This window comes from Gobio gobio (genome assembly GCF_949357685.1).
Source record: "Gobio gobio genome assembly, chromosome: 3".
NCBI lineage: Eukaryota > Metazoa > Chordata > Actinopteri > Cypriniformes > Gobionidae > Gobio > Gobio gobio.
Window position 1 is genome coordinate 6256171 of NC_137099.1, and position 14441 is coordinate 6270611.

The 14441-nt window shown below is 30.8% G+C and overlaps 1 protein-coding gene across 2 annotated transcripts in view; it reads left to right on the forward strand.

The window, feature by feature from the left end:
* Nucleotides 1-14441, forward strand: part of gpc6a (glypican 6a) — a 333451-nt gene that overhangs the window by 182363 nt on the left and 136647 nt on the right. The window lies entirely within an intron of this gene.

Below are 14441 nucleotides of genomic sequence, written 5' to 3' on the forward strand. Positions count from 1 at the left end.
TTATTATAAAAACAGTTGCAATTCAAATTATTCAACATATATATGTTAATTAAAATGTGTTATACATTTATTTTATTATATAATATTATAAATGATATTACATTGTATTAGAAATTATAAATAATAATAATAATAATAATAATAATAATAATAATAATAATAATATTTTTTATTACCAATTTATTAATTGTTTAATAAATAATGTTTAATCTGTATTTAGAAATAGACCTCACTGCTTATGATTATTATTATGATTATATAGAAAATTATTTATACATTATTTTGTAAATATTTGTTTCTTATTTTGTAAATAATTTGGTAAATTTGCTTTATTATTATTATTATTATTATTATTATTATTATTATTATTATTATTATTATTATTATTATTATTATTATTATTATTATTATTATGTATTGTTAGTTAGCTTGTTAGTTAATTTGATATAAATAGTGGGATTTTTTAGCTCGAGCAGAACTTTAACCATAAGCACATGTATATTTTGTAGAAGCCATCTATGTGCATTGCTATATTTTTCCAAAGGCCACTGGGTAACACGTTTCCATCTGTGCTAATGCATCAGAACAGCACAGAAGCCGTGTATGAGCTTTGATGTGACAGCTGCACGCCGGACAGGTTATGACATCAGCGATGAGGCGAGATGCCCTGCGGAGCGATGGACATTTTCTGAAGGGAAGATAAAAGCGTTCGGCCTGGCAGCCGCAGCGGGCATCTCTGCTCCATCTCTCAGATCCGTCTTTGATAGCTCGTCTCAATCCCATTTTCCGCTGGATGTTTATGCTCTTTAATGGCTCACTGGATGGTTATACGAATTATTGGCTGAAAAAGCTCAGAGAAGGCAGTGAGGCAGCCAGGCCTGGGTTTGCTCAGGTCATATGTAGATAAGCTGCTTTTGTATTTGAGGCATTTGCGATGCCAAAGTTAAAATGTTGTTTTCTTACATTATGCCATCTGTGATGTCAGAGAGTTGATCACATCTGTCACAGTTCATAGGGTTGAGCAATAATGTGAATTGTTTGTGAAAGTCTGTGAATTGGCCGTGTACAGTATGTGCCTTCTGAGACTATCGGTCTCTGATTTACAACTTCTACTTTCAAACGGGTTTGTAGAACCCAGGCAGATCGACATGCATATGTTAGAAAGTGTGTTTTTGTCATTTTGACAGAGTTCACAGGAGTATGATTGAAAGCATGAGCCGGATTATTCTTAGCCAATCAGGCCTTATTGTCTGTAATGGCGTCTCTGGCCAATCTAGAGCAGTAGGAAGAGCCTCAAATATGTATTTTTTGGGTAATGACATATAATTGTCATTATGGAGAAGTGTTCTTGAGGAAGCTTACTGGGACCGCAGACTTGAGATATACTTGAAACGAACAGGCTATAATTACTCTCCAAGGGTGTGGTATTAACAACACGATTATAGCTTAAGTTAATTTGCACCAAAATTGCACTAACCTCTAATCTAACGTGTTTTCGCACATGAGTGTAGAAGGTGTTAAAGTGTTTTAGCATACGAGGTGTGCAACTATTGATATGATTGAATTTTTTTTTCCTATTTCAGATTTTAACTTCAGATTTTTTGAGGACAGATGTGCTGGTACTTTTCTAAGTGATTAAACTTAACACCATAGCAGCAACACTCCTGCAACTCTTAATTTATGTGAGATAAATGCATATTTATAATACTCTAGTGTTTTGAGTAGGTTCACTAAAGCAGGGGTTTGCAAACTGGGGTCCAGGGACCCGAGGGAGTGACAGGTCTAGAGAAGTCTAGAGAAAAACTGTAATTAAAAAAATAATAAAATTATAATTAGATGAAAATAAATGAGTAAAGCAATACATTATATCTAAATAAAAAAAATATTAATATAAATAAATACAAAGTAGAACTGAGTAGAACAAAATATATAATAATGTAACTGAAACTAATTTTAGATTGATAATATTTTAATGTGTATAAATTGGCTGTTTATAAAAGACAGATGCTTTTTACATTTTAGGATGGGGGTCCCTCACACAGACATGATCATATTTCGGGGTTGAAAACCCCTAAAGGATCTTGTCAAGTAAAATGTTCCTGGCCCATCTGTATTCTTATAAATCTTCCAGTCTCTCTTGAATCCAACACAGAAGTGACTTAAACTGCAATTCATCGACTGGCCTCTAGAGACAGGCTGAAGGGAGTCAATCCCATAGACCCCCCATGTTAAAATGCCCAACTTTACAGCAGAAGAACACATGTTTACAGTCTGGCACAAAAAATGGTTTTGATCTATACGGCTAATTTTGCCCTTCATGACGACTGTGAGGGGGGTGGTTTTTTTTATAACTCATCCATTTAAATTATATTAAGCCTTAAAGTTATGCATAATTAAGGGCGTGGCCACTTGAGTGACAGGTGGATTGCCACTGCTGTCACTCCTAGCCGTTTGTCTGCTCCACCCACGTCCCGCCTCTTTGCCCATTTTTGGTTATCCGGGAGTGATGCGCTGCCAAGATGGCGACGGCTGGCTCCGCCCACTTTGGGCTTCAAAACTGCTCTTCAGAAACCCACGGGTGACGTCACGGACACTACGTCCATTGTTTTATAGAGTCTATGATCAAAATGAGGGAAACACATTCTCGTTTACACCTGGTGTCTCGTTTGTCCTGATTTCTTGGAGGGGAGGGTCTATCCGTGGGTTAATGTATGGGCTCTTTAAGATCCTTTGACCTAATGGATGAAATAAACTCACACAGTTTACATATGAATGTGCCTGGAGACGACTGAAAAACACTGAGAGCATCAGCTTTCGTTTCTGCTCTGACGGCCGCAAGACTACACTCTAAAAAATGCTGGGTTGAAAATAACCCAAGTTTACATTTGGCAGACGCTTTTATCCAAAGCGACTTACTTTGCATTCAAGGTACACATTATACGTTTTGTCAGTTCTTGCTTTCCCTGGGAATCGAACCCATGACCTTGGCGTTGCTAGCACCATGCTTTTTTGTTTGAAATGAACTCAACCACTGGGTTAAAACAACCCAAATGCTGGGTTAAAACAACCCAATTGCTGGATTAGTCCATTTTCAACCCAACTTGGGTAATTTTTAACCCAGCATTTTTTAGAGTGTAGCCGGACGCTGTGAGTAGGGTTGGGTACCGAACTCTGTGCTTTTAAGGGCACTTACGTCGGTACTACTGAGTACTGATTCACATTAAATCAATCAGTGCCAAATTTCGGTACCTGAGAATGCATCTGGTGATATAGACTAGTGTCTGAGTTCACAAACATCTCAGACAATGGCAGAAGGCGACCAAAGCAGCTCTGGCATAATGTCAATAGCACTTCTATAAATGACTATATTTTATTTATTGAGGTAAACATGCCTCAAGTACCGAAAAAGGTACCATTAGGTACCGGGACCAAATTTCAGGTTCCAGTACTGTTACCAGTTAAAATGTGAACGGTACCCAAGCCTACACTCTAAAAAATGCTGGGTTAAAAACAACCCAAGTTAGGTTGAAAATGGACTAACCCAGCAATCGGGTTGTTTTAACCCAGCAATCGGGTTGTTTTAACCCAGCGATTGGGTTGTTTTAAGCAAACATTTAACCCAACCACTGGGTTAAAACGACCCATTCACTGGGTTAAAACAACCCAATTGCTGGGTTAAAACAACCCAATTGCTGGGTTAGTCCATTTTCAACCAAACTTGGGTTGTTTTACTGTGTGTTAGAGATCAGGAATGGTGAGAGAACATTGTGTTTGGTGCATTTTTTTAATCTTCAAACCAAACTTTGGTCTCCAGCCTACAAAGTTTAAATCCCGTCTGTCTAGCGCTCTTCCCATAATGTTTCCGGATCAGGTCAGTGGGCGGAGAGTATTTGGTCTTTTAGTGGCTGTTTCAATGCATCTGAACACATCACACTATGAAAGCAATCCGGTCGAATGTGTTTCAACCTCTGGAAGTGGTCAAAAGTGGACACGCTCAAAACATTTTTGATGTTTACACCTGTATTTGTCGTCCACTTGTGATCCGATCGACCAAAACGCATCTTAATACCAGGCGATTTAAATACTGTATGCATGGGCGTACAGTCAGGTTTTTTTTTTTGTATTTTCGTATATTTTTATTGATTTTTCATGTTTTTGAGCAATGTTTTTTGTTTTAATTGATATTAATTGACTATTGAATTACGAAAGTAGGGTTTTATATTATTTAGTTCTGTCGCAAATTGTGTTTATAGACAACCAAAAAAAGAAAGAATTGTAAGCCCTATTTTGTATAATTTTCATGGAAAATGCCCATAATTGAAGGTTTTCTGTTTCTGTTCTGTAGCGATGTAGAAATCAATCTGGTGCTACAGAAAGAACCCAGAAGAGCTTCATTTTTCAGCAGTAGAACCATTAATACACTAATCTTTTTTTTTTTTTCTAGCTGCAAAGAACATACTGTATATCCAAAAAAGCTTGTTAAGTAATGAAATGGTGGTGAAAACCGGAAGGTTTATGATGTGTATTGGATTAGAGGCAGTGCTGGATCACTAATGGCTGTGTTTTGATTCAGTGTGTGTTGTGTGCTAATGGACCGGGCGGTTTTCACGGGACGCTGACCTGTTTGGGGCAGTGATGTCCCTGACCTGATGTAGGAGAATTACGCCAAATTGTTGTTTACATGCACAAGCACACTCATACACCCCACCAGACACTGTAGTCATTTTGACATTTTGCTATGAAAAACAATGTCTGTGCTTTGCTACTAATTTAAAGAACTCGATGTTCCTGCTGTTCAGAAAACTAATGGTTTGATTAAATACATCTTTTCTTTTATAATTGGACTTTTAAAATTTAAAATGTATAAACAGTAAAATAAAGGAGCTTGATAAAAGTCATGAACAGAATATTAATATCTATGATAATGGGTTTTATTATTAGCTGTTTGAATATAATATAATATAATATAATATAATATAATATAATATAATATAATATAATATAATATAATATAATATAATATAATATAATATAATATAATATAATATAATATAATATAATATAATATAATATAATATATAGATATATCAGGGGTTTTCCTGGGTCAAAAATGGTCTGACAGACATGGTCATCCACACACACAGTAAAAAAGTAAAAAAATAACACACAGTAAAAAAGTCCTCTACCTACGTGATCTGTGAGCGCAATACTGACAATACATTTTAAATAAATGCAAAGAAACCATTTGTAATTTTTGCTTATCTTATTTTGACATCTGATATTATGTATGATTTCTACCTTGATGTTTGTTTCTTTTTATCCTCATTTTTTTACAATATTTACTGATAATTGTTTTGGTATAATCATATCAATATTAAAAAGTAGCATTAAAAAATTAACAAATAGCCTAATTTTCTACCATATACAATTTTGTAAAATTATCAGCTAGCTAACAACTTTGTTCTGGTCTCCCCTAACTCCAGTCTACACTAAATTATATTTCACTACACATTGTCCACATAAATAAGCTGAATGACTGTGGATGATTAAAATAATTCTTACTATCCACTCTTGCTAAATTGGGTAAGCACACTTGAGTTCTCATCTCAGACGTGTTCTGAGTAAAGGAATAAACTGATTCGTTCGTTCAGTGTTGGACGGATCAGTTGTTCTAACCAGTCGCTAAAATGATTCGATTCAAAGGAGTCATTGGTTCGCGAATCAGACATTAGCAGACGCGTTGTGTGCGAATCCCGTCTGTTAGAACATCGCAAAAGATTTGTCAACACACAGAATACACTTCATAACTGAATATAATGTTTTCCCGTTTATTGAAACTATGGTTTATGTCAGCTGGTCAGAGAAGAGTCAATGTTTTTTGAGCGCAGTTCACACCCAGCGGTAATTCAAGGAAGAAAAAAAAATATATAAATATATATATATATATATATATATATATATATATATATATATATATATATATATATATATATATATATATATATATATATATATATATATATATAATATGTATAATGAATATTTACACAGTATATAATAGAATAGAATAGAAATTTTGAATTATTATTTATATTTAATTATTTATTATATTAATTAAATTGTATATAAAATAGTATAATTAGAATTTATATACAGTATATAATTGAATATAATATATAAATTAAATTTTTATACAGTATAGAATAGAATATATAATTTGAATTGTTATTTATAATATATAATAATTTGAATTATTTTTTATTTTTTTATTGAATTATTTTGTAATATTAATTTAATTAAACATAAAATAGTATAATTTGATTTGTTATAATATATAATTAAAATTATATAATATAATTAATATAATATAGTATAATATAATGTAATATAATGTAATATAATATAATATAATGTAATGTAATGTAATGTAATATAATTAATATAATAAATGTAATGTAATGTAATAAATATAATATAATATAATATAATATAATATAATATAATATAATATAATATAATATAATATAATATAATATAATATAATATAATATAATATAACAGCAACAATCTGTGCTTGTATATCTTTTAAGTATAAATATGTGTATTTCCAATGTCAGTGTGCAGAAATCAGCTGGAGCATTGGTTCTGCTCAGGAATAAACCGCTCCGATTACACATTTGGGATTAATTGCAATCCGAGGTTTCGTCGCTGGTGTGTTTTCTCTGAATCAAGCTCTGAAAATCCGCTCATGTTCGATTATGAGAACCATTTGGAGGATGCGTGCTTCATGCCGTCTCTACTTGGAACGCAGAAAGGGGCAAAAGAAGATTTAAGATTATTATTATCATTTTTTCAGAGATTTGAGGATAACATAATTTAAACTGCAGCAAAACAGCATTAAGAGTATTTAGCGGATCAGAGCGGTTTAAGATTTAAGACAGCTGTGTGTGAACTACAACTGTGTTACTGAAAGGAGGAATAATGAAGTTAAATAAAACATTCCTTTGCTGTGATTTTCTGAGATTAAAACACATTTAAATTCATAACACTAGGCATGCGAATGCAAAGTTCTAGCTATGGAAGCTCAATTTCATTGTGTTGTTCATAATGCAAAACAAGTGCACATTGTATTCTTGCCTTGGCTTTACTTCATTGTATAGCACAGATGTTTGATGGAAACTCTATATCACACACTTTGCATTTTGCAAGAATGCATTAAAATCCTTAAGTATAATGTACAAATGATGCATGCATGCGTGAGTTTTTAAGCATTTGTATCCACGTTTGTGTAATTGCATGCAGTATATGTCTGGCTTTCAGTCTCATCAGTGGTCAGAACGAAGGTAAAGATATAGGTCTGTTTTTTTCCAGACATGAATCATGATCCTAATGTCCTGCTGTTCAAGGTGAACATGTTAGCACGGTTTATATTTGGTCTAGAAAGAGTCGCTGTGTTCCATACTGTAGCTGATTTAAAAATAATGCGAAGTTGACCTTAAAGCGAACTTTGGAAGTTTTCCATACTTTCGTAACAAAAGAAACTCTTTTCTTACAGTTGGGAGGATAGAGTTGCCAGTTCAATAGGATCAGTAGTCTGTCTGTCTGCGATAGACGTCTGTTAAGGGCTCACTGATGGTCTCCCTTGGGAACGCCACCGCCGTTTTTTCAAGTGCACATACTCTTTTTGTTAGAGAGCCGAGCTCACCACAGTCTGTAAAAGCATTCTGTTCATCTCTTTGTAATAGTATAAAATAGTTTACCTGAAATGACGTGACTAACCGCTTTAGTTGCATAAAGACTCTTGTTCACAGTGTTATTTTAGTTTCATTGTGTTTATAGTTTTTATTAATACTTTGAATCGGTTTTTATTTTTATATTTTCTGTTTTAATTTTCATTTTAGTAAAATTTGTAATAATATATATATATATATATATATATATTTAGTTTGTTTTGTCATCTTTAGTAGTTTTTTTAAACATGTCTATAGTCTATATAATAATTTAAAAAAGTTTAATAACAAAATAAAAAATATTTATTTTATTTATTTTATTTTATTTATTTCGTTTATTTTGTTATATTTTATTTTATATCAATTAATGTTTATTTTATTCCAAGTTGCAAAAAGTTTATTGATTATTTTTATTTTATTTTATTTTATTTTATTTTATTTTATTTTATTTTATTTTATTTTATTTTATTTTATTTTATTTTATTTTATTTTATTTTATTTTATTTTATTTTATTTTATTTTATTTTATTTTATTTTATTTTATTTTATTTTATTTTATTTTATTTTATTTTATTTTATTTTATTTTATTTATTTTATTTTATTTTTTTTATTTTATTTTATTTTATTTATTTTATATTTTTATTTTATTTTAATTTATTTTATTTTATGTATTTTATATTTTTATTTTATTTTAATTTATTTTATTTTATGTATTTTATTTATTTTATTTTATTTTATTTTATTTTATTTTATTTTATTTTATTTTATTTATTTTATTTTATTTTATTTTATTTTATTTTATTTTATTTTATTTTATTTATTTTATTTTATTTTATTTTATTTTATTTTATTTTATTTTATTTTATTTTATTTTATTTTATTTTATTTTATTTTATTTTATTTTATTTATTTATTTTATTTATTTTATTTTATTTTATACCGATTAATGTTTATTTTATTCCAAGTTACAAAAAGTTTATACATTTTTTTTTTTATTTAATAAATGGACATGTTTATTTATTTATTTACTTATTTATTTCAATTAATGTTTATTTTTTTCCAACTAACAAAAATGTTTATTTTAATCGTATATATTTTATTTGTAATTTTTTTTAAATTATTTTCTGTACTTTTAGTTACCTAATAACCCTGTGTCTTGATTTAGTATGGCCGTGTGCATTTGTGTAGCTGGTGTTCTAAATGTGTTGGACGGTAATTGAGCGTCAAACTTGTCAGAGCCCGTGTTGTGACATTATGTCCGTGCGCTCCTGGCTCTCCTGTGTCCCTGATGACCCCTGACATTTGAGACGTGGCTAAAGTGCAGACTGTCAAGTACGGCACCTTTCATCGGTGAGCGGCGGGTGGCCCAGGAGTGCAAACCTAACACCGTATGACACTCTGGTCTGAGCCTGAAGGGCTGGCCTGGGAGTGAAGGGGACCGCCGGAGATCAGGAGACAGGTCCCCGGCATAGCGGCTCTGATATTTTCCTTTTAGTCAGCAGCCGTATGTCGGGGTTCATCAAAAAAGCAATCGGCCGCAGCTGTCTGAAGCAGTCACAATGAGCTGCAGGAGCTGATGGCTACGGCTGATAAAAGATAAAACAAGGCCCTTCACCTTCACCTTCAGACAGTCGCTTGGCGAGGACATTTGGGGTGACTTTTCCGCCTGTCCTAGCTGACTGTTAAAAAGGACCTTTTGAGTTTACAATAAGTGACACTGGACCAGCCTCAGTGGGACTGTCTTTCTCTTTTGCTTTTCATTTGAAAATCCAGCCAGCCGTGTGTCCTTCCTCCATAGAAAGAGCCTCTGAAAGTGCAGCAATGCACCCGGTTACAAAACAGTCACAAAGATCTGAAGAGAGAACATTTCGAATCTGTTTTAAAAACCTCACAATTAACACAGATATTATGTAGATGTGAGCAATTTATTTATTTGTTTTTTTTTGTTTTAAGGTCTCAATAGTTATTGCATACCATAAACTAACACTGGCTATATGTTTTACAGCATTTATTAAACTTTGCTAATGCAAAAAAAAAAAAAAAAAAATGCAATTATTAATTTTTTGTTTGACTATGTTCACAGTGAATTAACTTTTGTTAACAAATGCATATTAGTAAATGTTGGAATGAACATTAACTAAGATCAATAAATGATCAAGTATTATTTCTTGTTAGTTAATTTTAACTAATGTGGTTAACTAATGTAGACAAATAATCTTATTGTAAAGTCTTTTTTTTTTTATAAAGCACATGCAGGGCATTACAGATAGAGAAAAGTGCCATGCTTTCAGATTTAACATTCAAAGAATAAAACGGTTTTTATTTAATGTTAATGTTAATGTATTTATTTATTTATTTATTTATTTATTTATTTATTTATTTATTTATTTATTTATTTATTTATTTATTTATTTAGTTTATTTTACTTTACTTTACTTTATTGTTACATATTTTATTTTATTTATTTTGTATATTCTATTTTATTTATAATTTAATTATATATATATATATATATATATATATATATATATATATATATATATATATATATATATATATATATATATATATATATATATATATATTTTTTTTTTTTTTTTTTTTTTTTTTTTATTTACTTTACTTTATTTATTATTATATATTTTATTTGATTAATTTTGTATATTCTATTTTATTTATTATTTAATTTAATTTAATTATTTATTTAAAAAATGTGTTATTTAATTTAATTTTACTTTACTTTATTATTATAGATTTTATTATTTTACTTTACTTTATTTATTATTATATATTTTATTTATTTTGTATTTTTTTATTTATTTATAATTTTATTTTATTTTTGTTGTATTTTTTTATTTTATTTTACTTAATTGTACTTTATTTAATTTATTTTGTATATTGTATAAATACACACGAGATGTTTTCATTGCACATGGTGAACAGCACATGCCGTTGTGTCGCTGGCAGACGCTGAACTGCTCTTTAGTTGTCTGTTTGTATCTCTTTGATTCAATTTGCTGGTGTTAATGAGGGTCAAACTATTGTTCCTATGATGCTGTTTAAATGTTACCAGTTACCATCTCCATTTTAATTACTCACCTAAGGCGTTTTTATTTTACATTTGGCTCTCAGTGAGCATTAAAAGAATATTCCGGGTTAAATACAAGAATTCCACAGAAAATACTTGAATATGAATATGAGCCATAAATCCTCTTACAATGCAAATCTAAAGTCAGAAGCACCATAGGAACTATCAACTATCATTTTTTTACAATACATTAGCATATGTTAAAATCTGACTATTCCTTTCATTTTGGATGTTGTGTACATGTTAGCCTACTTTCCAACAAAATACTACCACAGAAATTGGAAGACTTTGCACACTTTGCCCTTTTGAAACTTCTCTATGGCCATAATTGGTTGCCTCACACCATATTACAGCCGGGAACATCAGAAGTGTTGGTTTGTGATTGGCCATTCATTGGCTGAAAATAGCATAAAATAGCTCTTATTACTTCCATCCAAGTTGTTCTCAATAATGTCTGATTTAAGCCTATTGTATAGGTGAAGATAGCGTGTCGATAGCATGACTGAAGCCTTGTCTGATTAATATAAGCGTCTCTTGGCTTGTTTTTCACAGTCACTTTTTAATTGGCCTATGGGAAGTTGTGGGTTATGCTTTTGGGGGGCTAATTTAAAGAAAAACTCATATTTGGACTTATTTTGGAGCGGCAAGTCACTTGCTTATAGGGCTTGTTTTTACAGACCCAGTTGCTTGTTTTCTAGCACGATCTGGCTGTGAATTCATGTGTGTAAAACCTACAGGGAATAAGGTGCTTGGTCAAAAACTTCTATAAGTTTGAACGTTTCAACCAAACAAAGACAAACAACAAAACAACAAAAATAGAGGAATTTTATATTCACATATAGTAAACCCTCCCAGCTGATAAAAGACCTGGTCAATCAGCAAACTAACCAATTATCCAATAAGCAAAAAGAAGACATCCAAAAATGCAACATAATTGCAAATAATAAGGATGCGTTCATGATTTGTGGATGCATTTTAAAATGATTCTTGTGCTAATGCACTCCCTCATATTGAATCATTTGAATGAGGGAAACAAATTGGTATGTGTACGCACCTCAATCTGACATTCTTGTAAAAGCACTCAATCTGTCACCCGAATTTCACAACCCTTAATATTGGCACAAACTCCTGATTAGCACCAGCGTCGTATAATCTTTATGAACATCCAGCCATCCGGGAGCTGCCGTCCACGCCAAATCTGTGCCCTTGAAAAAAAACAAAACAATAAAGCGGCGGTAGAGCGTGATCCACCGCAGCCGAGCATGACAAATACAGCCACGGTGGCGCTCTTGTCTTTATTACCTCGCTCACGTGTGTGTGTGTGTGTGTGTGTGTGTGTGATCTGCGGCACGGCGGCGTGCCAACCGTAGCAGAGCTGATTGTTATGGAGCCAGCGTCTCGGCTGGGGGGTTAAACTGTCACTGTAGCTCTCACTGGTTCTTGTCCTCAGACGCCGTTCAATTTGAGAGAATTGTAATTGTTGAGCAAATCTGCATGTGAGACTGTAACATAGGAAATGTGGAGAAAGAAAGGGAAATTGTTGTGAATCTAGGTTTTGAGGTCCGTAACACACATGCTAGTGCTTTTAGCAACGCAAGTTTGATTTCACATATTTTGAAATATGAACACATATAAATATTATGATATAAAGTCAGAACTGTGAGATATAAAGTCAGAATTATGTGATAAAGTCAGAATTGTGAGATATAAAGTCAGAATTGTGAGATATAAAGTCAGAAATGTGAGATATAAAGTTAGAATTGTGATATAAAGTCAGAATTGTGTGATATAAAGTCAGAATTGTGAGATATAAAGTCAGAATTGTAAGATATAAAGTCAGAATTGTGAGATATAAGGTCAGAATTGTGAGATATAAAGTCAGAATTGTAAGATATAAAGTCAAAATTGTAAGATATAAAGTCAGAATTGTAAGATATAAAGTCAGAATTGTAAGATATAAAGTCAGAATTGTGAGATATAAAGTCAGAAATGTGAGATATAAAGTTAGAATTGTGAGATATAAAGTTAGAATTGTGATATAAAGTCAGAATTGTGAGATATAAAGTCAGAATTGTGAGATATAAAGTCAGAATTGTGAGATATAAAGTCAGAATTGTAAGATATAAAGTCAGAATTGTGAGATATAAAGTTAGAATTGTGATATAAAGTCAGAATTGTAAGATATAAAGTCAGAATTGTAAGATATAAAGTCAGAATTGTGAGATATAAAGTCAGAATTGTAAGATATAAAGTCAGAATTGTGAGATATAAAGTTAGAATTGTGATATAAAGTTAGAATTGTGTGATATAAAGTCAGAATTGTGAGATATAAAGTCAGAATTGTAAGATATAAAGTCAGAATTGTGAGATATAAAGTTAGAATTGTGATATAAAGTTAGAATTGTGTGATATAAAGTCAGAATTGTGAGATATAAAGTCAGAATTGTGAGATATAAAGTCAGAATTGTGAGATATAAAGTCAGAATTGTGAGATATAAAGTCAGAATTGTGTGATATAAAGTCAGAATTGTGAGATATTAAGTCAGAATTGTGAGATATTAAGTCAGAATTGTAAGATATAAAGTCAGAATTGTGTGATATAAAGTCAGAATTGTAAGATATAAAGTCAGAATTGTGAGATATAAAGTCAGAATTGTGAGATATAAAGTCAGAATTGTAAGATATAAAGTCAGAATTGTGAGATATAAAGTCAGAATTGTGAGATATTAAGTCAGAATTGTAAGATATAAAGTCAGAATTGTGTGATATAAAGTCAGAATTGTGAGATATAAAGTCAGAATTGTAAGATATAAAGTCAGAATTGTGAGATATAAGGTCAGAATTGTGAGATATAAAGTCAGAATTGTAAGATATAAAGTCAAAATTGTAAGATATAAAGTCAGAATTGTAAGATATAAAGTCAGAATTGTAAGATATAAAGTCAGAATTGTGAGATATAAAGTCAGAAATGTGAGATATAAAGTTAGAATTGTGAGATATAAAGTTAGAATTGTGATATAAAGTCAGAATTGTGAGATATAAAGTCAGAATTGTGAGATATAAAGTCAGAATTGTGAGATATAAAGTCAGAATTGTAAGATATAAAGTCAGAATTGTGAGATATAAAGTTAGAATTGTGATATAAAGTCAGAATTGTAAGATATAAAGTCAGAATTGTAAGATATAAAGTCAGAATTGTGAGATATAAAGTCAGAATTGTAAGATATAAAGTCAGAATTGTGAGATATAAAGTTAGAATTGTGATATAAAGTTAGAATTGTGTGATATAAAGTCAGAATTGTGAGATATAAAGTCAGAATTGTAAGATATAAAGTCAGAATTGTGAGATATAAAGTTAGAATTGTGATATAAAGTTAGAATTGTGTGATATAAAGTCAGAATTGTGAGATATAAAGTCAGAATTGTGAGATATAAAGTCAGAATTGTGAGATATAAAGTCAGAATTGTGAGATATAAAGTCAGAATTGTGTGATATAAAGTCAGAATTGTGAGATATTAAGTCAGAATTGTGAGATATTAAGTCAGAATTGTAAGATATAAAGTCAGAATTGTGTGATATAAAGTCAGAATTGTAAGATATAAAGTCAGAATTGTGAGATAT